Raw genomic sequence first — 25,805 nt, 5'->3', positions numbered from 1 at the left:
GTGTGATGCTACGTTCTCCATAGGCCTGTTTCATCAGTTTAAAACCCTCCATAAATCCAAATGTGTATGTTCATCACAACTGCTATGGATGCTGGGTTGCACAAGCATATGTTCCTAATGCACGTGTGAATCACCAGCAAGGTGAACCCATTTGTTTCCTAAGTATTATGGGGTGATTAAGTTTCCTGTTTGTAACAGAATCCATGAAAAAGCAACAGAATTTTCTGTTTTCTTCCACATGCACAGGCTGGTAGCAATAATCTATCAGTCAATTACTGGGAAGCTTTCATAACTGTAAAACACATACCACTGTATGCGTACTGGTAACAGTAATACCTACAATTACTGAGTAAAGCCCAGTTTGCCTTAAAACAGTAGTTGACTATAATTACTTATACTTACCTAATTGCAGCTCATCACACCCCTGACTAAGCGGGGATCAGCAGCACTTTCATGAACATACCTCTGAATGCAGTGGTGCACATGGAGCAGGCATTGCCTTGGGGGAACGTGAGCACCAAGGACTAACCCATTTAATCAGCACCCAGATGACGCCAGCCCCGAGTCAGCCCAGCTCCTGCCACCCTGTAACGTCGCCCTGCGGCCAGGGAAGCCCCGCCAGCCACATCTACAGGACCCATGTTCATGCACCAGCATCCTCAGTCAGGCTCAGTGCCCGGGGAATCGCGGTCAGTAGGTGAAGATCCTGTGGATAACACGGGGCGTCCACCAAGTGGACACATACAGATGTTTCATAAAGCAGAAGGCAAATAATTAAGACCTTGTCAATGCTTTAATACTCATTTCTGATATGAGCTGCTGATCTGACCCACAGGTACTTATTCATTCAGCAGGACGTAACAGCACGTACTTGACTTTAGCCATGTACACTATGCACATGTTTCTTTTCTGAATCAGGCTTATAAGTAGTCCATACCTGGAGTTGATTATTTTTTTCCACTGAAGTTTTGTGAAATATTAAGAGTTAGAAAGAAAGTTTGAAAGGAAATATTTCTTTTATTGAATGCAAATAATTCCTTTCTTCTTGCTACTGGTCTACAGGCATTTAAGGCAGAGATGGGCTGAGGGAGCAAGAGGTGAAGGTCTTCCCAGGTCTGCAGCTGATCAACAGGAGCACGTTGAACACCAGCACCGGGCTACACAAACAGCACAGCAGTGCCATTTTCTGGGAGCCTTGATATGTCAGGTCTTAGGTGAAGAGCTTGGTTACCATAAATGGCTACTGGGAAAAATGAAAAAAAAAAAAAAAAAATCAAAATTAATCATTTGGGCAGAAACCTGCTGGAAACAGAGAAATAAAGAGCAAACAAAGCCTATTACCGGAATGGCCAGTGTGGTTCTGCAGGTGGCTGGTGGTTCACAAAGGCCATTTTAGCCGGTGTCCTGCGGGGCAGCCCCGCCATACCGGCCGTCACATGCTCCCCTGCCCCGCTCAGGACCAAGAAGTTCCATGACCTTCTCTGCCTCTCCATCTTGTGAGTCTGTAACCATCATTTCAGCATGTATCACTCACAGTCAGTATTATTAGTCATCGTAATATTATCCAGCTGCTTGTTGTTTTTATAAAAAATAATAATAAAAAAAGACGACTATCATATTTAACTTTATGAACATTTTGCTGTAACAAGACTCTACCAGATGTTCTGCCCCTTGATTATGCATGCCACAAAAGCGTGTTTTATAATGACATAAATACAAAGCAAGATGAAAGTCATGGAAATGCCTGTGTGTTCTTTTCTTAACGCAGCTGCATTTGAGACGGTTTTTACATCTGTCAAGCATAAATCAAACAGGGAAAAACGATCCTCGGGACCAGCCCATTCCTTGACAGAGTCAGTGTTTTCTGTCACAAACATTGGTCCACATCAAGGATTAATCTCCATTATAAACTTCCACTTCCCACTTTCATGGGGAGATTAAGTTCAATGTTACTAAAGCATTTCCAAGCCTGGACTGGGAAGTGTTGAGAGTTTCAGTTTGACTACATTTATTGATCAGCGTTACGAAAGGTAAGTAATGAGCACTGCTTAAGGGAGATGCCTGTCAGCTATAATTCCTAATTTCTATTCCCAGCAGTGCCAAAACATACAGCAGTGGCTACAGCCAAATCTTTGACCTGGGCAAGAGACTTTTTTGTGGTTTTTGGGGGGACATCTTAATTAATTAATAGTTGAGATGCTCAGATGAAACTTCCTTATTGGTAAATATGAATATTTATTCTGTTTAAACATTTCACGTGACACCACTGGGGCACTGGCAAGCAGGATATCATATAAATGACAAACAGGCTGAAGTGATAAAGTGTTACTGTGTAAGCATAAAATACAGCGGTACCAGGAGAGAGTACCCAGCTTTTTTCTGACGTTTCCCAAGCAAAGCACTCTCTGTGGCAAGCCCTTGGCTGCACGTTACCTATATCCTGTATGAATGAATTTCTTTTTTGTGTGATTGTTCAAAGCCAGTATGTCCGTTTCTATAGAAGCACCCACAGGATCACTGAAAACCACATATTCAGCTCTTGTTAATGTCAGCAATGACGTACCAGAGCAAGTACTTGTTTGTCCTGAAGAAATACAGGACTTCCACTGCTCGAGTGCGAGCCTGCTGCCGAACGCCTGTTCAGAAAAAAAAAAGAAAAGAAAAGAAAAAAGAAAAAAAAGTTGTTGACATGAGAGGAAAAACCAGGTTTCCTGTTTGAACTCTGACAGGTACTGGAAGATATGAGTAACATCAAATCTTGGTCTGCTCTAAAGGCAGTCTGTGGTCAGGGGGTTCTCACATTTGTTTGTGTGGAACAGCTTTGAATTGTTTGCAGATACCGCGCAGAAGAAACTCAGAGATCTTTATCGGGGCGCAGGACCTGTTATGAAATACATGCATTTGTGAACAGGTTACAGGAGATCAAAACGGCTCCAGATGATATGCCTCACATGCTGTAAAATGTGGTAGATGCTCCCGAGATACCTCCGAAAATATCACATGTCGCAGCGTTGTCGAGTACAGGCAGTGGCCACCTTTATTTCCATTTCTCACTCTGCGGCAGGCGAAAGGAGTTTGGGGGATTTTTTTCCAGATCATTCTTGTTTCTTTTTTTTTTTTTTTTTTTTTTTTGACTGCTCAGATTAAAACTTTCCTTCGTTATGATTTTCACTAACAGAACTACCCAAACAATTGCAAAGGAAACTAGATGCTGGAGAAAATGGCTTAAGACACCCTGGTTTGCGCCGGCTGCGTGCCATGCTCTCCCCTGCGGTGATGCTGCCGGGCGGGTGGGGGGTCATGTCGGCACAGCTGCCTGCATCTCCTCTGAGCTGCACAGCCCGACAGGGAAACCTGCAGCAAGGAGAGCCAGGATGGGTCCCACACGAGCGGTGCAGACCGTTCTGCAGCAGGAGGGAAAGCAGACAGACCGGGATGGGAACCCTGCCAGCAGACGCCTCAGCGGGCCGAGGGGACAGGGCCAGACGGCGACACCCTGCCCAGCTCTAAGAGGTGCTGGTGAGAGCTGCACCGTTGGTAAGAGACTTCCCAAAGTGCTCTGCCAAAGCAGTTGACCAAAATCCCAGCTGGAAGCCTCTTTCCCTGGCAGCACAGCCGGCCAGCCAACAGCACGCTGCTTCCTCCCATCTCAAAGATCAGCCCCTACAAACCTGTGGACAATGTCTAAGCGGTTTGTCAGACACTGTGCGAGGAGCTCAGCCGCCCCCAGACCAGCGACTCACCCTCCAGCCCAGGTCTCCTGGTGCGATGTGAATCACAGAGTCACAGCGGGGCCAGGGCGGCAAGGGGCCGCTGGAGCTCACCCCGTCCCCCCCGCTGCAGCAGCTCTCCTAGAGCAGGACCCACCACGTCCAGGCGGGTTTGAATGTCTCCAGAGAAGGAGACCCCCCCGCCTCGCTGGGCAGCCTGTGCCAGGGCTCCGTCACCCGCAGGGCAGGGAAGTTCTTCCTCACGTGGAGCTGGAACTTCTCGTGGTGCGGTTTGTGCCCGTTGCCCCTTGTCCTGTCGCTGGGCACCACTGGAAGGGGCCTGGCCCCGTCCTGCTGGCACTCGCCCTGTAGATATATAAATAAAGGGCTCCAAGGGCCCTGCTTGGTCCCTTCCTTGTGACCAGCACATCTCCAACTCCGGCACCCAATCTGCACTCACATGCTTGTGATGCCTTCTCCTTTCGACCACCCCAACGTTGCATCACGGTGCCTTTGTATACACAAAACCAAGCCTCAATTTTCTTTACACTCTATTGCAAAACATCTTTTTCAAAACTCTATTAAAAGGCCTCCCCGAGCTCTGCTGCTCCCAAGTCATGTCAGGAGATACAGCTAGTTCACAGCTCCATGGTGCAATTCAGTAAGGGAATTCCCTACAGCGGCTTCAGCTCATCCATCCAGCAGAGCTCTCCTCAAAGCTGCGGGTCCCAAATTCACACCATCAGCGCTCTCACAGCCCAAACTGAGTCCACACGAGGAGCTTCCACCAAAACCAGAGGCAGGTCTGCATGCCCACCCGATGAAAGGGGACAGTCCTCCAGGAGCAACACTCTTCTTGGAGAGCATCGACACCTTGATCCATTACCATGAAACCACCATGCCAAGATACCACCAGGAGTTTATTGGAACTTCTCCTCTGGGCTGTGCCCTGTGCAGTGACGGGGGTCCCCAGCTGATGGGGGACAGTGCTCAGCACCACACAGGGTCAGACCTTCAAAACCATCAATTTTAGAGCTACTTGCACATCACTAACCTCAAACCTGCAGCTGATGAGACAGCGGCAGTGAGCTCCTCTCAAACACCCGTGGCCCCTCAGAGCTGAAGGCTTTGCCTCCTTACAGGCTGCAGACTCAGGCGCAGGAATGGGTCACAGCTACGGAGACTCACCAAAGGCAACGCTGTACAGATCTGTTACTGTTTGATTCTGCCTGCTCTCATGGATTTGGGGTTTATTTTAATTTTTCCAGCTGATGTGTGAGTCTCTTCTGCTATAGTGAACGCTCACGGAAAGCAAGTTTTCATTTTGCAGGCTGTAATACACATGGAAGTAAAGTGAAAATTAAAACCATTCAATCAAGGAACAGAACAATTCCCTACAACAGGGCTAGCCAGTGGCAGCTGAATAACAGTTAGGATTTCCGATCTGGGCTACTCATAAATTCACTTAGCTTGCAAAAGCCTTTCTTCAGCTACTTGTAATAACTAGCAAGTTCGAAGCAGGAAAAAAGCTGCAGGTTCCCCAGACAGCTGATGCACAGCTCAGCCCCTCAGAGCACACGGCTGGAGGAACAGAAACTCAGCAAATAATTACCCCCTTAAAATATTAGGTATTGTGTTTGTTTTCATTTCTGAGCTAGAACCCTTTCAGATTCATTATTCTCTATACTAATTTTTGTAAATTTAGTGAAGTGTTTTTTTCCTTACAAGTCTGGATGGATTTTGCCAGCTGGATTTAGGTGGTGGTTGCAGTGCAGCTGACACAAATGCAGTATTAACAATATGTTCCCAATGGTCTGATACCAAAATCCCCCTGAAATGACTGGGACCTAAGTAAGTAGTTAACTTAGTACCTGTGCTTAAGAGCTTTCCTGACTCAGGGCTATAAATCACAAGAGAAAGCTGGAGGAATCCTCATGTCACTGAAATCATTGCCCAGTCACCACTTATTTGAGGATATCAGGATTAAGCCATTAACTTTTTTGTAGTAATTCATACCAATGTCATTAGAAATGGACTTGTATAATTTAAAAATGCATAAAGTAAAACCTAATGATATCAAGAATAAGAAAACCCAGTAGATTCATAACTAAAAATAATATTGAATTAATTCAGTATTACATGACACAGCAGTGGAAAAAAATTTAAAAACAGGGGCACTGGCTGCTCATGTACAGCACTACAGCATCATAAACTTACCAGAGTGAAGGGTTTAACTGAATACTAATCTATAGCAAATTTTTTAATAACTTTCAAAGTGAAACTGCTTAAAATAGCACATAACAGATCCGTGTTCCTTTGTCTTCAAGTATTGCTGTGAATTGTTACATTCAAAGTGCTGTCCCGGTTGTTGCTGTCTTGTTTTAGCAAATAATAAGGCCAGGTGTGCTCATACTCTTTGTAGATTTTGAATAATAATGGACAATCAAGAAGATAATCAAATTTAAGCAAGAGATAAGAAAGCCAGATTAATTCAATTATTAAATATTATTTATGTTCATTACATTAATTTGTTACAATTTCATTAAGGCATTTTCCCTTTTTAATTAACTCTTCATGCTTAAGAGCTGCTACCAAATGTTTTGATTCTTATTGGAATAAAATAATTACAAGGAATAGTCCTCTTGATCTTATTTAAATTTTTTTCTTTTCAACTTCTCCTTTTAGTTTGGATTTTGAGACAGTTAATAAGATGCAATAGGGCTCTGAGTGCTCTGAGCAAAAGCTTCATTTATTATATCCAGACGTTCCTGGTAACAAACACGCGATCCAGCCCTGCTCTGTAAATCCCACTGGAATTCCAGACATCAGGTGCCACACGCTGTACGTGACTCCAGCTCTGAATTAATATTTATCAGCAATATTACCCGATTTTACATTATCAAATAGGACACAGAGAGGCTGAGAATCAAAATAGCGTGTTGGCTTGTTAAGAAGAAGAAAAAAAAAAAGCATTTTTAACAAAGCGACTGCTTTTCAAAGTGTCTAAATGTTTTTGTCTTTTTCTCTTTTTCTTTTTTTTTTTTTATTCTATACTTTCAGAATATATAACCACAAGCATTTGAGCAAACTAGAGAAAAGAAACTGTTGGTAATTTTCTGTAAGTTTCAAAAGCCAGCAGGATATACATGCCATTTTATGTTTCTATCTATAGAGACCTGCAGGCAAACGTACAGTGGAACAAAGATAGACATCTAGATATATTTGTACCTGCCGTTTGGGTGCCTATATGGAGATAGATTCTTAATTAGATAAGTAAACAATGGAAACTTTTAAAGTTCTCCATTTGAGTGTACTGAACTCTGTATTTCGTTTGCTTCTTTAGTAATAATTTTTGCTCTGCTTTCCGTGCATTACAGCTGATCACAGCGCATCCAGCACTGCTGGTACACGGCACAGCACTGTGGGCTTCTGGACCCAGCTTTGGTCCACACTAAACAACCAAACACATCCAAGTGAAATAATTATCTTTGATTCAAATATTTCTTTGGCATTTAACATTTATTTTTTTTTTAGCAGAAAAATAATTTCTGAACTACCGAGGCAATTGCAACATGAAAGACCTCAAGCAGAACTAAAGCAGCAAGCTAAAATTTGAGAAATGTGTGTTTGTAATAGGTGCAATAACCAGGGTCCCACATGGGACCTTCGGTGAGGGATGGACCTCCCGGAGCAGTGCTGCTCCCCCTTGGCCATCCCCCCTTTCTCACTGCTACCAAATGAATATTCAGCAAAGTCGGGATCATTCTCCAATGAATTCTAGATGGGAAAAGTCAAACATTTTCCAAACCTGGGAAAAACAGATACCAGATCACAAACCACACACACCCAGTCCGTTTCTCTCTTTTTTTGCCTCTCCCCATCTGTTATTACCGTGCTGCTGCTGTGACCCAGCCCCAGGCTCGTTGCCAGTAACCAGCAATAGCCGTTGCTGCTGCAAGATGCTTGAATACAGAACTCAGCTTATATACCATGAAACCAACAGCCACAGTCAGGTTAGATGTTTTTACCCGTAGTTTGGCTGGACATTGTCATCGCTTGTCCCCATGGCTTTGGGGATCACGTCCCTGTCAGCCCAGAGGACACGTGGGGTTTGCCCCAGATCCCAGAACTCAGGTTAAGCCTGCGGTGATGATGCTCCTCTAACACACCTAATGCCTCAGTTTACAACGAACCAAGCACACATTTTGGGGGAAGAGATACTGTATCATTGGCTAGCAGGGATCACTAAAGCTCTGGAGAGTTCAGCAGGACTGTGACTACGCACACAAGATTCAGTTCAGACCACAGGACCTGATTCAGAAGCCCATGAGATCCATGCGCTGGGTTCCCAGCACTGCTGGAAAGAGCCATTCAAGTGTCTGCAGAAATCAATCACTTCTAGCAAACTGAAAAGCAATTTGCTTATTTTTATTAAACTTTCTTTTCCCATATACTGGCAAGGCTTTAAGGAAGCAAAGATATAAAACAGAAATATTTAAGAGAACATTCATTAATTTGTAATAGCTACAACATTGTGTGTTTCAAAACCCCATGTCTCTGGGAATCATGTGTTAAATATTCATCCCAATACTTATGCAATTCCAAAGAGGATATATATTTCTTTGCAAGCAAACTTTAAAAATTAATGAAGTGAAATAAATAAATCCAATAATATCCAGATGATGACTGACTAACTTTGCTCTCTTAAAGAAATCCGATGGCTTCAAGAGCCTTCTCCTCCCCTGACAGCCAATAGAGTTCCATTTTAACTATAGTTGATGGTTTCTTAGTCCTTATAACAAAGGATTAAAATGTACAATTTTGATAATAAAACTTGTCTGTAAAACCAGAATGTGAACCAGGCATCAATTAATAGGCTGAAGGCTTTTCCAAATCTATCACTCCATTCTCCAACAAACTTCCCCCAGGTGCCCAGGTGCAGGAAGGGCTGGATGGCAGTGAGTTTGGGAAAGGAAAACAAAAAAGATATTCCTGGAGAACTGCCCCAAAAAGGGTATGTGATCTAAAAGACAAAAGTCAGCAACTTACCAGTGGGTAAATAAAAAATAAAAATAAAATTTAAAAAGTAAAAAACCTAAAATCTAGTGATAAGCAAAGCCCAGTGACAATGCTAAAATGCCCCCCGGTGCCTGGTGCAGTGACATTGCTGTGGTACGGGGAGTTTATCAGCTCCTTAACCCAAGTGTTCCTGGAGGTTTGGGGCACTGCTCGGAATCCTCAGTACTTTTTGGATGTCTAAAATAGCCTCCAAGTACAGGACATAAAATCTAACGAACAGCTAGGTGCACAAGTAACAAGGTCAGATCCCTTAGTATAACATACAGTTATGTTTCATCTTACGCGAATTTGGAGTGTTCACTAGAAGTGAAAGTTGGCACTGAGATGAGGCTAGCTCAGTATCTCCTGCTCATATCTTCAAACTTCATGTGAGCTACAAAAGCTGCATAGATTTTGTGACAATCCCTCACTTTATTTTATTCTAGGCTGGAGGGAGGTAAAAAGGAGGGAAAGAAAGCAAAAAGATTAACAAAGAAATAAAATCCTTGCTCTTAATAGGAGAAAAATAAAGCAAAAGGATTCATAAAGGGATAATAAAGAAAATCCTTGCTCTTAAGAGCAAAAGATAATTCTTGGGTTGCAAATGTCACTTTTCAGTTGATGAATTTCTCGCTCCCACCAAATGTTTCTTTGATTTTTCACTTTCAGGGTCTGTGTTGTATAAATATTTTATTTTTGACCACAATAGAGGCCACTCATAACCCATTTATGTGTTCCTGGGGCTCCTATTGATGCCATTTCAGGATTCTCTATAGCAACACATTTCGTGCTAATTTTATCAGTATCAGTTTTATCCCACCTATTGTGTGGCTGGTAAACTTGAAAGCACCGCATGACATCCAACACTAGGAAATCACCACGGAATTTTACCTTCAGATTTCAACACTAACTCTTCAGTAGCTAGAAATCCAGGCTCAGAGCAATAATTCTGTTCCTGCCACACAATGTAAGTATCCAAGTGGTTGTAAGTACTGCTATTTTTAGCTCATACAAAGCTTCAGCTTCCCCAAACCAAAAAAAAAAAGGCAGAAATGAATGAGAATCATCTGCAAAGCGTGTGTTCAAATCATCTACAATACTCCAAGTGTGTTTGTTCTAAGTGGTTTTTGGGACTCGGGATTATTCCAGTTTTCTGGTTAAAATCCACATCAGCTTCATACACCAGGGTGGTACAACTTCACTTTTTTAGCTTTCTGGCTATGATCCAGCTCCCAGCCACACTTCTTTCTTGGGCCACCTGAACCTACCTCGATTTTCTCCTTTCAATCCTGATTCTCACTTGGTCATGGCCATGACCACTGAACCGAGTACCCAGACCCAAATCATGCCTTACCCGTAAGTTGCTCTCTACAGTACAGGATTTCCCAGACAGTATTGTGCAAATGCATATGTGCATTGTAAAAAAAACTCCTCTGAATGCAAACTTTCCTAAACCCTTTGATGACAGCAATAGAAAGTGGGACTGCAAGTGCTGATGCAATGCCACTTACTTGCATTTCTCATTATTATAACAAGCAGGCAGTCTACAGGCTCTAGAAACCAAACAGCAGCCAGGGACCAATTCTCCTCCCGTTGCTACCCTGCTGCTGATAAAATGTTATGGCATAGACAAACTCTGCCCCCAGACTTTTATATAGACACTTGTACACATGCAGGCCCACAAAAGGCACTGACATCACTGCTTTTAATAGCAATTAGCATGTCAAGACAGGAGGCAGAGTATTTATCTGTTTGAGAAAAATGCTGCATCCAACCAGCAACATCACAGCACCTTTATTTGAACAGGAGCAAAATACACAAGCAAAGAGGAGAACAGGAAAGACGCTGCGTGGCGTTGGGTCCCAAAGACACACAGAGCCACAGCTCCATCATCCCTGCTGCTGCTGCTGCTGCTGGAGCTGCTGCTCCTGCACTGAAGGCAGCTGGGCAGTTTTCCCCGCAACAAAAGGAGATGTGCTCACTACCCAGACAGGAGAAAGAAAAATTTCAAAGAAGAAACCCTAAAATGTGGCAAGGGTGGTACACACCACCTGGAATTTCAGAAAGCTAGCAGTTTGTTTGGTTCATTTTTTCTACATTTGTTGTATTTCTGTTTTGGTTTTATTCTGTTCCACCTCCTTTCTCTCTTTCAGGTCCTGTGTTACCATTACTACTTAACTGGAAAGGGCTTTCTTTAAACATTTCCAAGTAGCCTTTGGAAGGATATCTTTCCACAGCCCTCAGAGTTTCTACCGAAATTATTTTCCTCTCCTATCTTAACAATCTTTTTGGTTCAACAGTATACTTTATCTTTCTGTGCTCTTCTTTTTTAACAGCCCTCCACACGACCATGAGGTACCAGTCAGAGAGTTTCCATTGACTTCACTGAGCTTCTGTTCACACTTCACGTTCAAAAGTTTTCTGCCCCTTCTCATCTTCAGATCCCTTTACCGCAATGCTTCCTACCCACACAGAAACTAGTTTGTATGAGCTGGAAATCTCATGAGACTGTGGCTCTCAGGTTGTTTCCAGTTCCCAAAGGTGGCAATGTTTTTTGCCCTCAAGGGGTTTTAGTAACTCCCATTCTGAACTGGCTACAAACAGAATTTTTCAGACATAAAAAGTCCTCAGATCTGGTCAGATTTAGATTTTAAAAAACGAGGGTACTCAGCCACTTTTAGACCTATCGATTTCAGAAAGTTTGAGTGATTCTTCAGCATGGATGCCAAAGTGGCTACCCATTGCCAGGTACCTGGGTATCCAGCCGCACCCAGAAGGTGAACACCAACAACGCATTATCAAGTTGATTCACCAGAGATCTGCAGGGAAGTCTCAGATCCAATTCTGTTCAGTGTTTTCCCTAAAATCAGGGATAATAAAACCGAAAGAGCACATTTAGTTTTGCAGATGATGGGAATGTGGAAGCCATTGCAAACATATCAGAGAACAGGACTGAAGTTTAACATGATCTTTACAACAGAAATAAAAATGGATTACGTTCAACATGGACAAGTATCATAAAGGAAAGGAGTAAGCACTAATATGCACCTGCAAATGTGCCTTGTGAAAAGATTATAGTGAACAGGCATCTATAATTGCAGGCTGTTTCCAAAAGAGTGAATATGCAATATTTGCTGTAGAATACACAACAAAATGCATCAGCTGTGTGCAGTATCAGCGTGGCCTCAGCTGTTCCACCGAACCGCTTTGCGCCTTCAACTTCAAGAAGGATATGGAGCAGTTGGAGAGAGTGCAAAAGCCAAAGAGAAGAATGACCAGACAACCTGGAAATACAGCCTATGGGAGAGGACTAAGAAAACTGAGGTTGCTGAGCTCAGAGAATGGGCCACCAGCAAGGGAACAACACAATCACAGTCCCTAAAAGGTATCCAAACAAGAAAATAGTTTACGGGGCACATCCACAGATGATAGTGAAGAGGATGGACTTAAATTTTGGCAAGAAAGATTCAGGTTAGATGTTCAAGGAAACCCTCTAGTGAAAGGAAAGCACTGGAATAGGCTGACTGGAGAAGCTATGGAGCTCCCATCATGGGAAGTCTTTAAAAGCAGATTAAAAAGCTTTTCACTGCAATGGCAAAGGTAGTTTTTCCTGTAGTGGTTCAGGGGATGGGCCAGAAGACTTGAGAAGTCCTTTCCTTGCTTATTAAACAGCTAGCTATGGTTAGGTTCTCTGGGAAGATCAAAGCGAACCCTTAACCAAGCACAATGCAACTGCAGATTCATGGATGTTGTAATGATACAATTTTCTGGATTTTTAAACCCTCAACAACAGTTAGTGGCCAACCTTGCCCAGAAAGTCCACACAGATGATGCAATTCCACTCTGCTGACAGAGGTCTATGGTGGGAACAGGGAAGAGTCCACCTTGACTGCTTTTCACTGGCAGATCCAGAGTTCTCCAGGAACTGGCTTGGCTTGAGAGAGAAGGATGGAGCTCCAGCACTTTTCCATGACACACTTGAGCTCGTATTTTCTTAGTCTTTGTCTAACAACAACAAAAATAAAAGCATTGTCAGATCTCTCTGCTTTTGTGCCATCCTGTTTTCATTCCCACCCACCATCTGCCTGTTCCTTACCCTTCTCCCACCACCCTCAGAGCTCTTCCATCAACATAACATCTGGGCATCGACAAGAACATTAGGATTTTGCCTATTATGGAGAGGTCATTTCTGAGATCAGCCTTCCCAAGCACTAAGAGAAAAGAAGAAATGAAGCAGGAAAAAGATGAGTAACAGCAATTGCCACATGGGCAGCAGAACCGGACATTCTTTGAGCAAAGCGAGTCCCAGGAGTTCCTGCCTTCCACCCCATGCCTCCTTTATGCTCTTCTCAGCATTGGTCAAGGCAAAGGTAAACAACCAACAGAACATCCTGCACTTCAACCAGGAGCAAGACGTTGCAATCATAAACTCTGGGCCAAATCCTCACGTTATGCTGATGATTTATCCCAAAGGAGGGTCTGGCCACCCTGGCTTATTGTTCACACACGCTGTGTGCATGAGGTTCACTCAAATTTTGCTCCCTTGACTAGCTTGATATTTACTTGTACAATTATTTTATGTAGACTTATTGTTCAAGCCTTTTCTTCTGTTCTTGTAAAGATTAACTTTTTAGAAAGATGTTCAGCTGGCAAAACAGTTTGAAATATAATTCTCTGGTGGTCTATTTTCAGAAATGAGATACTTGATGGTCACTATATTTCACTACTAGCATTTAGTGGTTTTAAAAGTTGTTTTCTCTTCTGCATATTAACATAATTTGTTTACTATAAAAAGACTCCTAAACATATATTTGTACAATCTTCCTTGTCCATTACAGAATGAAACCTGAATGTTATATCAAAGAGGCTAAGGCAAAGTCTAGTCTCAAAATGTTCTTACCCAAAACCAACTCCACTTGCAGACTCTAACTGCTTATTTTCCAGATAAGCTCAAAAGCCTTTAAAACAACAACACAGGCACGTACACCACACCCCATCAGAAATGCATCACATTCCGTTATTGTTGCAAGAAATATCATGATAAGAATCCCAGTGCACAGGAGACAGACTCACCAAAAGCACAGACTCTGGTCTTCTGCACTCAGCAGACAATATCAGTGGAGAATAAATAGTGACTTTAAAAACAAGTTACACGACTTACAGCTGTGCTTCAAACACTGCTCCTGCTCTCTGCTCCTGCCCGCAAAAAAGCAGGCAGGCAAAGATCTCGGACACTAGAGGACTCTTCAGAAAAAGGATTTTTAAGAGATCAGGAAAAACTGTCCTCTTCCCTCATCAGTCATGCTTGCCACTGATGTTTTATTCTGGGTAGACATTTAACTGCAAGTACTATTTGACATGCCACACTCCCGTCTGCAGAGGATATGATTACATGGTGGGGCAGGGCATTCTCTGGTTGTGAGAGCTTCCCTAGCTGAGAAAGCAGGATCAGCCAGGTCTGCCCACAAAACGTGACCTCTGTGGGTTGCGTGTACATGGGCAGGAGAGAGAAGAATGCCAGCAAGGCAGCACGAGCAGTGCAGAAATCATCATAAAATAATATCGATAAATAAGAAGTAGCTCAGAGCAGAGCTAGCAAAATAATGAAGAGCCTGAGGGAATGGATTGTAGAGGGAAGATTAGAGGAATTGCTTATGTATATCTTTGACCAAAGGAAACAGTCCGGGGATATCTGACAGCTATCCAGTTCACCAAGGGGAGGGAAGTGTTTGGGGTAGGATAGGATGGGTAACTGGGAGCAATTATAGGAAACTGAATAAAAAGAAATTTATTCTTCTCAACATGAGGAAAGAAAATTAAAGAAGAAAATTAGAATATGAAATACTTGGGGGGAAAAGGGTCATTTGTAGAAACTCCTTCATGGAGCATTCAAAAGCAAGCACGATAAAGCCCTAATAAATATTCGGCGAGGCGAATCATCTTTTGTGAAGTAGGGAAATTGTCTAGGTGACCCGCTAACACTTTGCCAGCTCCAAGATCTTGCGCTCTATTTATACCTGACTACATCATGGGATGCAATGCAATAAAATCTAACACACCCACTTTTAGGGGAGCCTTTTCTTGGTAACTCTGTTTCCACGTGGCCAGTCTTTGATGCAGCTCCACAGACTCAAGCTGTTGTCATGTTCCAGGGCACTTGACCACTGCTACTAGGGACAGCAACGGCCAAGTATAAGCAGCGTTACTCTGAATAGCAACCAAAGCGCCGCCAGATGCTGCCCACCCCCTAGAAGGCAGAACTCTGGAGCAACACGTGCCACTAGGTTATTCTCCTTGTGCCAGAGGTTACATCTATGACACAAACACAAACACAATAGTCTTGCCCCGACATTTGTTTCAATAAACACTGGAAGAGCTTCCCAAAGCCCGTTGCAGATTGTTATGAAGACTAACCAAACCACTGAACTATTATATAAATGATCTTCCAGGCCTTCATTATTACGGGTACTACTGGACAATAACAAGACTCTGAGGGGCTTCCACAATCGCACAGTCTTGTTTGGCATCCCAGAGGCTTCTGGCTCCATCTCTTCTATTGAAACACACCAGAACCAGTCCAGCTCTGAGTGAATTGCAAGACACTGTGGGGTTAAAACCAAGCATTGCATCAAGATTAAATACATCTGTTATGAAAACCTTCTGTGTTTTGCATACATGATTCAATAAAGAGTCTTAGGAGGATAATTGTTTTGCCCAGGTTATTAACCAGAATTTTCTTTACTTTTTTTTTTTTTTATTTTATTACTCTTCAGAATAATGTTTAAGGTAAACAACTCATAATTGTGCAAGAATTGAATTAAGTGGAATGTTCTATCCTGAGCGCCTGTTCCTGGACATTATGTTCTATTACCAAAAATCACCCTTGCTTTAGGAAGTTCAGTTTATATTCCAAGAAGCTAAAGCAGACAATGCATGCGTGTAAAAAAATGTTTACAAGACTGGAAATGAAGTCCTGAATATCAGAGGCGATGTCCAAGCGCGCATTCGGTTGGTGCAAGCTCAGAACTCACCGAGGGCACCACCCGAACCAGGGGGCTGCGCTTCGCCCCTCGGTGGCCGGAGGCGGGCGCGGCTCCTGCACCCCACCGAGCAGAGCGCTCCGGCAGCCAGCAGCGCCCCCGCCACGGTTTGAACCCCCCGCCCACCCCGGGGAGCCGTCACACGCTTGGCCCCGGCAGCAGCCGTGGGAACCGAGCGGTGACGGGCGGCAGGGTCGCTCCGCAAGGCAGAAGCCGACCACCGGCGCGTCCCGCAGCCCCGCAGCGCGGCGCGCCCTCCCCGCCAGAGGCAGCGCCCGCCGCCGCCGCCAGAGGGCGCCAGAGCGCCCCCGCCGCACGCAGCCCCTTGCGGCCGGGACCCGGCGGGCAGCGGCACCCACGGGCGGCACAGCCGCGGGCGGCCCGGGTGGCCATCAGCCAGCGAGCCCACGCAGCCCGGGCTGTGCCACTCGCGGCGGCTGCAGCCCTCGGGCTGGCCCCAGCTCGCTCCTTCACAGCCTGCCGCTGTGGCTCGAACGCTCGAATTCGGTGTCTGCAGTGAAGCGGGACGGTGTTTAAGCCCTGAAATAAAGAGCCGTGTTGGAGGGGGCAGGGGGGGACAGTGCTTCAGGACTTGCAGGTGAGCTTGGGTGCTTCTGTCCCTAGGTGGTACGGGGGATGTGAAATGCCTGATAGAAAGACAAGCTTGAAAATTATGCTCAAATAAGGAACAAGATGCATTGATGTCAACGTTAGTCCCACTTGAAGCCCAAGACCCGAAACTGTAACGCTCAAAATTCCCATCCCGCTGAGGTGACTAAGCGAACACGCAGCCAAAGCCCCCCACTCCAGGACAAAGCATCTCCGAGCCCCACTCAGATCTGAGCCTTCGACAGCCGTGACACAGATTGTTATTATTTCCTGAAAGCTTTGTTCAGGGGAGTCATCAAATACACTTACCAGATCAGGTACTGGCAGTATATATTCCCTTTTCCATGGAAGAATTCAGAAGTTAGGACATTGGTTCGGGATGCTGGGAGCACAGGGCCACAGCTCTGGTTTGCACAGGCAGTATCCCAGCTGGCACGCAGGTCTGATGGGCAACACAAGGCTGCACGCAAACCCTGCTCTTGATGTTTTTCCCTTAACTAGTACGGAATATTTCTAGAGTGAGTGGACTGGAGAAAGGGAACAGGAGTGTGTGGCTCTGGGATAAGACTCTCATTCCTGTTTAGTCACCTTGGAGGTTTAAAGAAAGAACATTTCTCCCAACAGAAAATAGCTGCAAAGTGATTTAACCTCTAATGACTCTGAACTGAAGGGCTCCAACACCCCTTCCTGTGCTCAGGGAAAACTGCCGTTTTGCAAAAGCCCAATCCATCGCAAGTGTTGCTGGAGAAGTCCTGCAAGTTTCAGCCCTTCTGCACAGACAGGCTGAACTTTGCCTACTCGGCAAATCCTGCCAAGCAGAGGTGTTAAATCACTACCTTAAACCCCATGTCGCAATATTTCCCATCCTTGCTCAATTGCCACCTGACCTCAGGGACTTCTGGAGCCTGCCGATGCCTTGCTCGTCAAATTTCGCTTGCCCCAGAACTTGAATGACACAAGAAGGTCGCCAGCAGTGCTCTCGAGAGACCCATTTCCAAACCATGTTTTGTTAAGGGTAATTAGTCAAGTAGCCATAAGGGATGAGAAAGATAACTGGGAATGCCAGTCCAAGCTGAGAGTGACCACTAGTCAGCATTGCAGCCTTCTGACAGAAAACACATTGTTTTCTGCTATGTGGACAAACAGGTTGGACTAATTACCACATATAATCATTATTATTTATGTTCTACAGACATCAGAGTTTTGTCTTTAAATTAATTTGGGGGGGGGGGGGGAATCACAAAGCTGAATAATCCCTTTAATTATACGCTTAAAAATCCTGAATGGAAGAAATTAGGAGACACAAAGGAACAAACATAAACTAATTATTCCTTGTTTTGCAGCTAACGTATTTCTATGGTAACCACTATGGCCTTCGAAGAAATTAAATGATTTTTTAAAATCAGTTCATCAGGAAAGTCACCCAGTAAAGCCACAAAACAAAAATCTTTCAAATAAGTCTAGAGATGAAGGAGAAGAGCATGCATGTTCCCAGCTGTTGATCATTAGAGCTATGAAACTGCATTTTCATTAAAACCACCAAGTAGATTCTCTCTTACATGCTGTTGTGGGGAGCTTGGCGGGTATGTGCGTGGGCACGCAGGCACACATGTATGTGTGTATATAGAAGAGAGGAGAGACAACTTTCACCTCTTCCATATACCATGTGTCAATATGGCAAGGCAAACAGGAGACAAGAATGTATATTTTGTAATAGCTGCGCTTTCTGCTCACACATGCTTTTTTGTTGAGATTGAAGGCTTCCAACCCAATTCTTGAACAACCTCAGTTTTGCTATGAGACTTCAAGTAGGTTGTGAAGTGTTCATTTACATGTGGAGTGTCCCAGCTCTGTCTCTCCAGTACATGGAGAAGCATGTCAGGTAGGCAAAAAAAAGGTGTACAATTTTGGTAGGTCAACAACACATGGAACGTGGCGCAGCGTTCAGTAAAGACCAAGTTTACACATTTTTGCCCTTGAAATGTAGCACATTAATCTAAACCATTCACTTAAAACCTAAACCAGCTTGTCACCAGCTTTATATTATTAAACTTTAGCTCAGGGGGTGCATTGCCAGAGGAGTAATTCAAGCAGAATGGTCCACAAAGCAGGCAGATTCTGGCTCTCTGGGAGGTTCACTTCTTCAGGCTGTGCAGCAAAAAGGCAGCTCATGCAAACTTGCCTTGCTCTTCTTTTGACCACACCACCAAAACCAATGGTTTCCCCCTGTCACATCTGTGGCCACGCTGGCAGCTGCAGATAAAAAAGTTAACTGAGCAGGCTCGGATGAAGGGATCCTCAGGTTACAGTTAAGAGGAAAGCCCCTGCAGTTGAAGCTGTGGAACAAGGTTCAAACTTTTTCACAGAATTAAATTCTTTTTTTCCTCCCTTTGGGCTCCACTTGGCACTTTTACCATCACACTGTTGGATGTCTACCTTCCTTCAGTGCCATGATCAAAACAGGAACTTCACTGCAGAAAACTGTAAATTGAATGCTGTACGTGATCTGCCTCTCTATGCTGGAATGAGTTATCACAAACAGAAAAAATGCCAAGAAACTTCAGCGCCAGCAGGGACTAAAAGGCCACACAGCTCTCTGCTGTATAGCTTTCTACGTAACAGCCATCATCAACTTTACCAGTTCGCTCGGATGGTTTTTGCCACAGCTTTCTAAGGACATAAAGACATGTTGCAATCCAAGGCACCATCCAGCAAGACATTCGTTCCTGCCTTTGGTTAACATAAGACTATTAGTATTCTTAATAATAGCAATAACATCTCCTATTAAGACATCCTGCTAGCTTCAGAGAACAGGTTTCTATTTTCCTCAGGTTCAAATTTTAGAAGGTTCTGGGGACTATATAAACATGTGAGATAGAAACACACAAGAGAACCATATAGATTATTTGCTGAAAGCTTGGGGTGGGTGTTTAGATCCAAATATCCTGCTGCACTGAAGTCATTGCCCTGGACTTTCACAGCTCTGCAGAACAAAGTGCAGCACAAGAATATCAGGGGTCTGGATGGGCTGCTGCCAAAAAGAACTTTCCCATCTACTTTGCCAGGGGACAGCAAACTTGGGACAGAGAGGTTTACTGAGAGCAACGAGCGCTGAGCATCAAATGCTATCAGGACTGGGGAAAGGCAACGAGGATACGTGTACAGCCCTGTCTGGCACCTCACCGCAGGAGTTGAAACTTGCTCCCATTTGTTGCAGGATGCCTCAGCTGTCTGTGCCATGCTAGCTGTGGCCCTGTTCTGCATCTGCTCTGGCAAATCTTCGTGCCCACTGCCTTGTTTAGAAAAAGCTGTAGTGGTGAAATGCTCATTTTGCATTTGTAATAACAGTTTTCTTCAAAAGATAAAGCAGCTTTTCACACACTGAAATATATCTCTAAAGTCAAGCTGGTTCACATCCCATTTTTCTTTTTCGTTAATCCAGCAAAAATAGCAAACACTACATGCCAATTTGCATCACTCTTCTAAACAGACAAAAGAGGTGAAAAATGTTCATGGGATTTTTTTTGGCTCTTGATTCTACAAAGCACTTAAGCAGGAGCTTAATTTACTGCAGGTAAGTAGTATGTGTGACTCCAGTGGGATTATGAATCTGATTAAAGAATAAAAGTGATTGTCTCTATAGACCAATGAGATGATTTATTCCTCCTTGAGTACCAGATGGATCCTTATAGTCTCTTTGATAAACTCATGCAGCACAAAACATTACATAATCCAGCCTATGAAACCACACACACACTCTACTGGAAATCTATATCCAGATATGTATTATCACTATTCAAGTATTTAATTTCTATTACATTTCCTAGTTAAATAAAATCCTTGATTTTTTCAGAACTCTGTATAAAAACCTCATAAAAGCAACCACTCACCTTTTCTGACAAAGTCTTGACAAATTCCAGGCAAAACAAAAAACCCCAAAACCCCACTTATCAGGTCAGATCCCTTTAACAGGACAAGTTTTTGAGACCCTGGAAAAATAACTTAAGGCATTTAGAAGAACACAAAACTTTTTTTAGGCCAGCTATAGGATATTGGAGTTGCCTTTCTTGATAGTTGGTGCTTTGGACACATGATTCTTTATCTGCACTTTAGGGACCCTTATTCACTACTCAATCTTAGCGCATCCATCAGAGGTATGATTTAATGGCCTTCACAGCAAACAGTGACCCTACAGGAAGAATAAATGAGTACGTGTTGTTAGCTGAAGGCGAAGGCATGTTTTGCACACATGATGTCACTCTTGCAACTCAGGAAGAACTAATTGCTTGGCTTGTTGTAAAGTCTCATACTCGTTGGGTTCACTTGCAAATTATAGTTGTCTGGAGAGCTACAGTATGTCATCAGCACACAACAATGTTGTCTGAAGCGTAATTAATATCTGTCTTTCTTTTCAAGTTCCTTATTTACCCTCTTTCCCCCATGACAAATATGTTAATGACCTCTCCAAAACCCACAAGTTGTCATTTTCAAAGAGCCCCCGTCTCTCTGCCTTGAGCTGAACAGTTTAGACTAAATCACGGTGAGCCTGTTCTTGCCCCCATTAAAGCTATTGAGGGTTTTGTCAGTGACTTCAGTGTAAGCAAACTCTCACAGGCTGTAATGAGAGCAGGACCACAGACCTATTTTGCTTTGCACCTTCAGCCAGAGGAGGAAGAAAAAAAAAAAAAGGGCAAAAAAACCCACACCAAACAAACAATAGGCAGGGATTGCCTTACAATTTTGCAGAATTTTGAGTTGAATCAGGTGTCCAGAACAACATAAGGATAGTCAAACCATCCAGTCTTATGGGCTGCAAAGTTTGTGCTGGATTGCAGGGTCCTAAAAGGCTACTTATTTTGCCTTTAGTTTTGATTTTGAGAATGAGGTTTATATCTCTGAGGTTATCTTCAGCAATATTATCTCTTTACCTAATTCTCTTTTGAATACTTATCTGCAAAAAGTTAAATACTGCTCTGAGTTTGATATTGTTGCATGTGAAAATAAACATAAAGTTGATGTGTATCAGTCGCAGCAATAACTGTCATGGTAGCCCAGACCATTACCAGGGAACATTTTGATACCAGCTTATGAAGCACCACTCATACAAGGAACTGGATAATTCTGAATGTGGGCCCACTTTTGTATGTGTGTCTTTAAAAATGAGTCAGGTTTACAAATAACAAATGCATTTATGCTAAAAACAGAAATAGGATCTCCTATAATTAATTACCCACATCTATATTCTACTTTCCTTTTTTATTAAAAAAATCCCCCTGATTAAATCATCTGCCATGCGGCAGAAACCTCTGTACAACAACAACAACAAAAAAGTATTATTTCCACTACTACATAGCTGTTACTTTCAGATGTGAATAAAGCATTTCCCTTTCCAAGATTTAAACACATGGCAAGTCCCCATGATGTATTTATCAAGTTTTCACATGTTTCTGTCCTTCCACAATTAGCAAAGTAGATCTTCTGGAATTTTTACCATATTACTAATGTGAATGTACTTGCAGGTAGGAAGCTATGAGATATAAATTTCTTCTTTCACACATAGTGCTGTGAAGTAGAGGTTGACATCCTTCTTTTTTTTTTTTCTTTTTTTTTTTTTTTTCCAAAATACCTGGCCGTATCCAGATTCCAGCATCAGCTGATACTTAGTGCACCTCTTCTATCAATCTAGAACACCTTGCAGACCCTCTTGGGACCACAACTGCAAGCAGATACTCAGCTATAACTCCAGCACTGCCTCAGTAGCATTACAGCCACAGCAGTAGTGGTGCATTTGAGAGCGAACATGGTGTCTGAGGGACACTGCAAGGTTTGTGTGCTGCTGTGCCCTCAGCTAAGTAGGGGGAAATTTTGCCTTGACTGGAGTGCCTTTTTCCAAACACCTTTTCCCCCCATCAGGAGCATTATACGATCCTATGAGGTTTCCAACGAGAGCACCGAGGCCAGTCTTTCAACAGGGATTTGCAAATCCAGACTATTTTGTAAGTGCAAAAAGCACACAGAGCCCACACCTGCCCCTTACAGTGAAGGCTGATACAGCCTCGGTCCTGCTGACCAGCAGAGGAAGGAAGCTCATGGTCTACAAGCACTAAAGTACGGTAGTCTACAAGCCACCTGCCATTTACCTTTTTAAAATGCTTTTATGTTACATAGGTAGAGCGGCAGAATGGGAGCACAGAATATAAACATTGCTGAATGACAGGAAAAGTCTGTTTCAGCAGGAATGTTTTTTTACTGACCCATATTGATTCTCATTCCACCATGGTTTAGATATGTTTCTTCAGCATTATGTATAATGAAGAATAAATTCATCATTTAATAAAGATAACCCCTCTGCATTTAAAAGCATGTGTAAGTTCCTAAAGTCTCCCAGGCAAGCGGAGTGGATTTTAATGATCTTCTCTTCTAACAATAAATGGACAGCTCTTAGAATAGGGGCTATGATTCAGGGTTCTTGGGTTCTGGTCTTCGTTTTGCAATAGCATCGCTGCCAAGCTACATTTGACACCTCTGTGCCTCAGCTTGCCTAGCTCATAAGTGGGCCCAGCAACACCTCTGTCACATGGCGTTAAAAGGTTTAGTTAATTGCTGCTCATAAATCATATTGACAGCCTTGAAAAAGAGAAGTATATATATATGCAAAGTAGTTTTGATGTTGTAATAGAACTGCATTACTTTCAGATGCAGTGTTTAAAATTAAATTCTTAGGAGATTCATACCTCTTGTATCACTTTGCTACCATTAACATTAAGGATTACTTCCAGAATATTCAAAACCTAGGTACAATATTTATGCAATTCAAGGCTACACTACTTGTGACGCTCATAGGGGAAGATACTGGAATAGGAACAACTTTCTCTACCCGTCTCCCATTGAAGTGGAGTGAGTTTTACATTCATTTCAAGGGCTGTGGGACCCAAATCTAGTCACCATTCCTAATCAGCCTTGAAAAGCAATGCTGCCACTTTATGAGACACAAATCCTACATTTAATAGCTCAGTTACAAACAAATGCTTCACCTCCCTCCTCTTAACTAGTACATTGGGTGGTGGGAGGATTTTAAATTAGGCACCTTCACTTTGTGAAGTGTTTTGAGATCTGCCATGTATATAGTGTTAAGATTGCCATTTTCACTTTGACTCCTTACACATACACACACCTGCCATGAATTACTTGCTATCAACTACAGCTGCTTCGTGGACAAGCAGCAGATAAGGGGCTCAGGAATGAATACTGTACCTTTCATGGTATCACACACACAAATGTAATTTGAAGTAACAGAAATAGGATCAAGCGATGAAGTTTGGATTAGATGAGTAATTCCCTATTTAGATTTTAATATTTTCAAAGCCTCAGTTTTCCTTTTGCCCATTTCCAATCCACGTCCAGAATTCAACAGAATCCAGTAAAGCTGTCTTTATTTGGGCTTTTGTCTCAATTTCATTTCAAAGTTACAGCCAAAGTAGATAATTTCTGTGCCTCTTCCATGTTGCAGTGAAGTGGCACGAAAAGCAATAAAGATTCACAGATGGAGGTGCTTATAGCACCATGACTCCATTCCTACACATCTCTCCCACCGCTCCCGCAGGCTGAACACTCCCTGTGCTCCAGGCAGACAGTGTAGGCGACCACAAGTGGACCTTTGGAGAAGAGAGGACTTGAATCCCTGCTGAGCTGTTCTATCCTGGTATGATTTCTAACCACACAACTACGACAAAATCCCAGACGATGAGACCTTTAGAGACTCATCCTTCACCCCTACCCAGGGCACCAGGGAACGCGAGCTCCTTCCCAGAGCAGCTTACTCAGTCTGTCCAACAACTCATGTCAAACAGGCAGGTAGGTGAAAGTTTAGTCTTTTATTTAACAGTGTCAGATCGAACAATTTCTGGTTCTTTTCACAGACTGGGTGTGCTTTGCCTAGAAAACCTGAGGTTTGCTGTGAGGCTTTTTATTCTTAAATCTTATACATGGGAAGATAAAGTAAAATTACTAACAAGCTGAAATATTTAGCATGCTTCACACAATGAATCTGATGTCTTGGCGATAGTATGGCAACTTGCCTTTGGTGCTGAATTTCAGCTTAACAGAAAATGTAAGGACATCTTAACATTTTAGTAGCTACCTACCACCATATGAAGAAATTACAAATTATTCTCATAGCTTGAGTTATTTCTTGCTTGGAATCAAGAGAAGCAGCAGGTATACTAGATTGCCTAAATTGTGACCCAAATCCGAAGCAACCAGGTTTTACAAGAAGGGGCCTGGACACTGAATAGATCCGTCTATGTGCTAGAGAATGTAAATAGGGAGACAGGTAATATAAATAATACATGACTGCAGGATCCGGCCATCATTTGGGGGCAGAACGCTGAAACTGTAATTGCTCTTGCAATGAATAGCTGATGAATGAAAACAATTAGTCATTTTATTTAAGCTGTTGTTAGTTCTGCCAACACAAGTTTACAAAAGTCATTAGTCAGACTGCACACAGAAAGTAAAAAAAAAAAAGATTCAATTAAAAAAAAATAATCATGAGATTTAAAAAGCCCCAAAAGTGATAAAGATGTTCAGGCTTTCTCTTCCTTTCTGGCTGGGACTTCAGGGCCCTTTTTCCCCCCCAAGGTTTTCTTTGGAGTCCTGAAAACTAGAATTTTTTGTAGGGTTGTTTTTTTTTTTTAACAGGACAGAAAGCAAGCCAAACCTTGGGACTGCAGGAGCAAGGACTTCATAGATTCTCACAAGACTCGGGATAAAATTTGGAGCATGGGAGCCGTGCAGGAGCAGGCACAGGCCGTCAGGGAGCAAGCCACAGTGTCTGCCATGGCACGGCCTCCGTGGCATGGCCTCCTGTGGCAGCTGCTGCCAGCCACGCCACCCGCCACACTGCAATTCAGCAGCCCGCTGGACATGGAAGGAGGCCAACACAAGCACCGTAGGGGCAGCAGGAGGGGGAGAGGCTGGCTCGGCTCACCCCGCAGCAGGACGGAGGGGCATGGCTGTCCCTGGGCCTCCCCCTCCGCTGGCCCTGCAGGGACAGGTGGCTCCTCAGCAAGAGCCAGCCTCCCAGCGAGTGCCCACAGCCCTGCCAGCCAACCCTGCAGCACCAAAACCAGCAAGAAATACCTTGCTTTTCTGCATTTAACCTTCTCAGGTTTAAAGGCTTTGAGAAACAGGGCCACCACGAGCCACTGTATTTGCAGTCTTCCTCCCAGCCTGGCCATCAGCCATTTTGCCTTCCTGCTGAGGGGGTGGTGGGCACTGCCCCGGAGGGGAAGGGCGGCCATTTCGCCAGCCTCAGCCCCCGCCAGGCCCTGCGAGATGGCAGTGCCCCCGCCAGAGCCCGCGCAGCTGTGGGCAGCCTGCCCAAGGC

The 25,805-nt window shown here is 43.6% G+C and overlaps 1 long non-coding RNA gene across 6 annotated transcripts in view; it reads right to left on the bottom strand.

Moving 5' to 3' along the window:
* Positions 1 to 997: 997 nt before the first annotated feature.
* LOC130154401 (uncharacterized) overlaps positions 998 to 25,805 on the bottom strand; it is a 33,424-nt gene continuing 8,616 nt past the window's right edge. For 2 of the 6 annotated variants that reach the window (XR_008823732.1, XR_008823727.1), the window contains 4 exons: positions 12,574 to 12,773; positions 11,521 to 11,628; positions 2,564 to 2,636; positions 998 to 1,240 (listed from right to left, as the gene is read on the bottom strand). This is a non-coding gene — a long non-coding RNA (uncharacterized LOC130154401). Of the gene's footprint in view, positions 1,241 to 2,563; positions 2,637 to 11,520; positions 11,629 to 12,573; positions 12,774 to 12,864; positions 12,980 to 13,837; positions 14,186 to 25,805 lie in introns of those variants that run through there. The other 4 variants (XR_008823729.1, XR_008823728.1, XR_008823731.1 and 1 more) reach the window with 4 other exon arrangements.

This window comes from Falco biarmicus, chromosome 8, assembly GCF_023638135.1.
Source record: "Falco biarmicus isolate bFalBia1 chromosome 8, bFalBia1.pri, whole genome shotgun sequence".
Lineage (NCBI taxonomy): Eukaryota > Metazoa > Chordata > Aves > Falconiformes > Falconidae > Falco > Falco biarmicus.
This window is presented reverse-complemented; position numbering and strand designations above follow the sequence as displayed.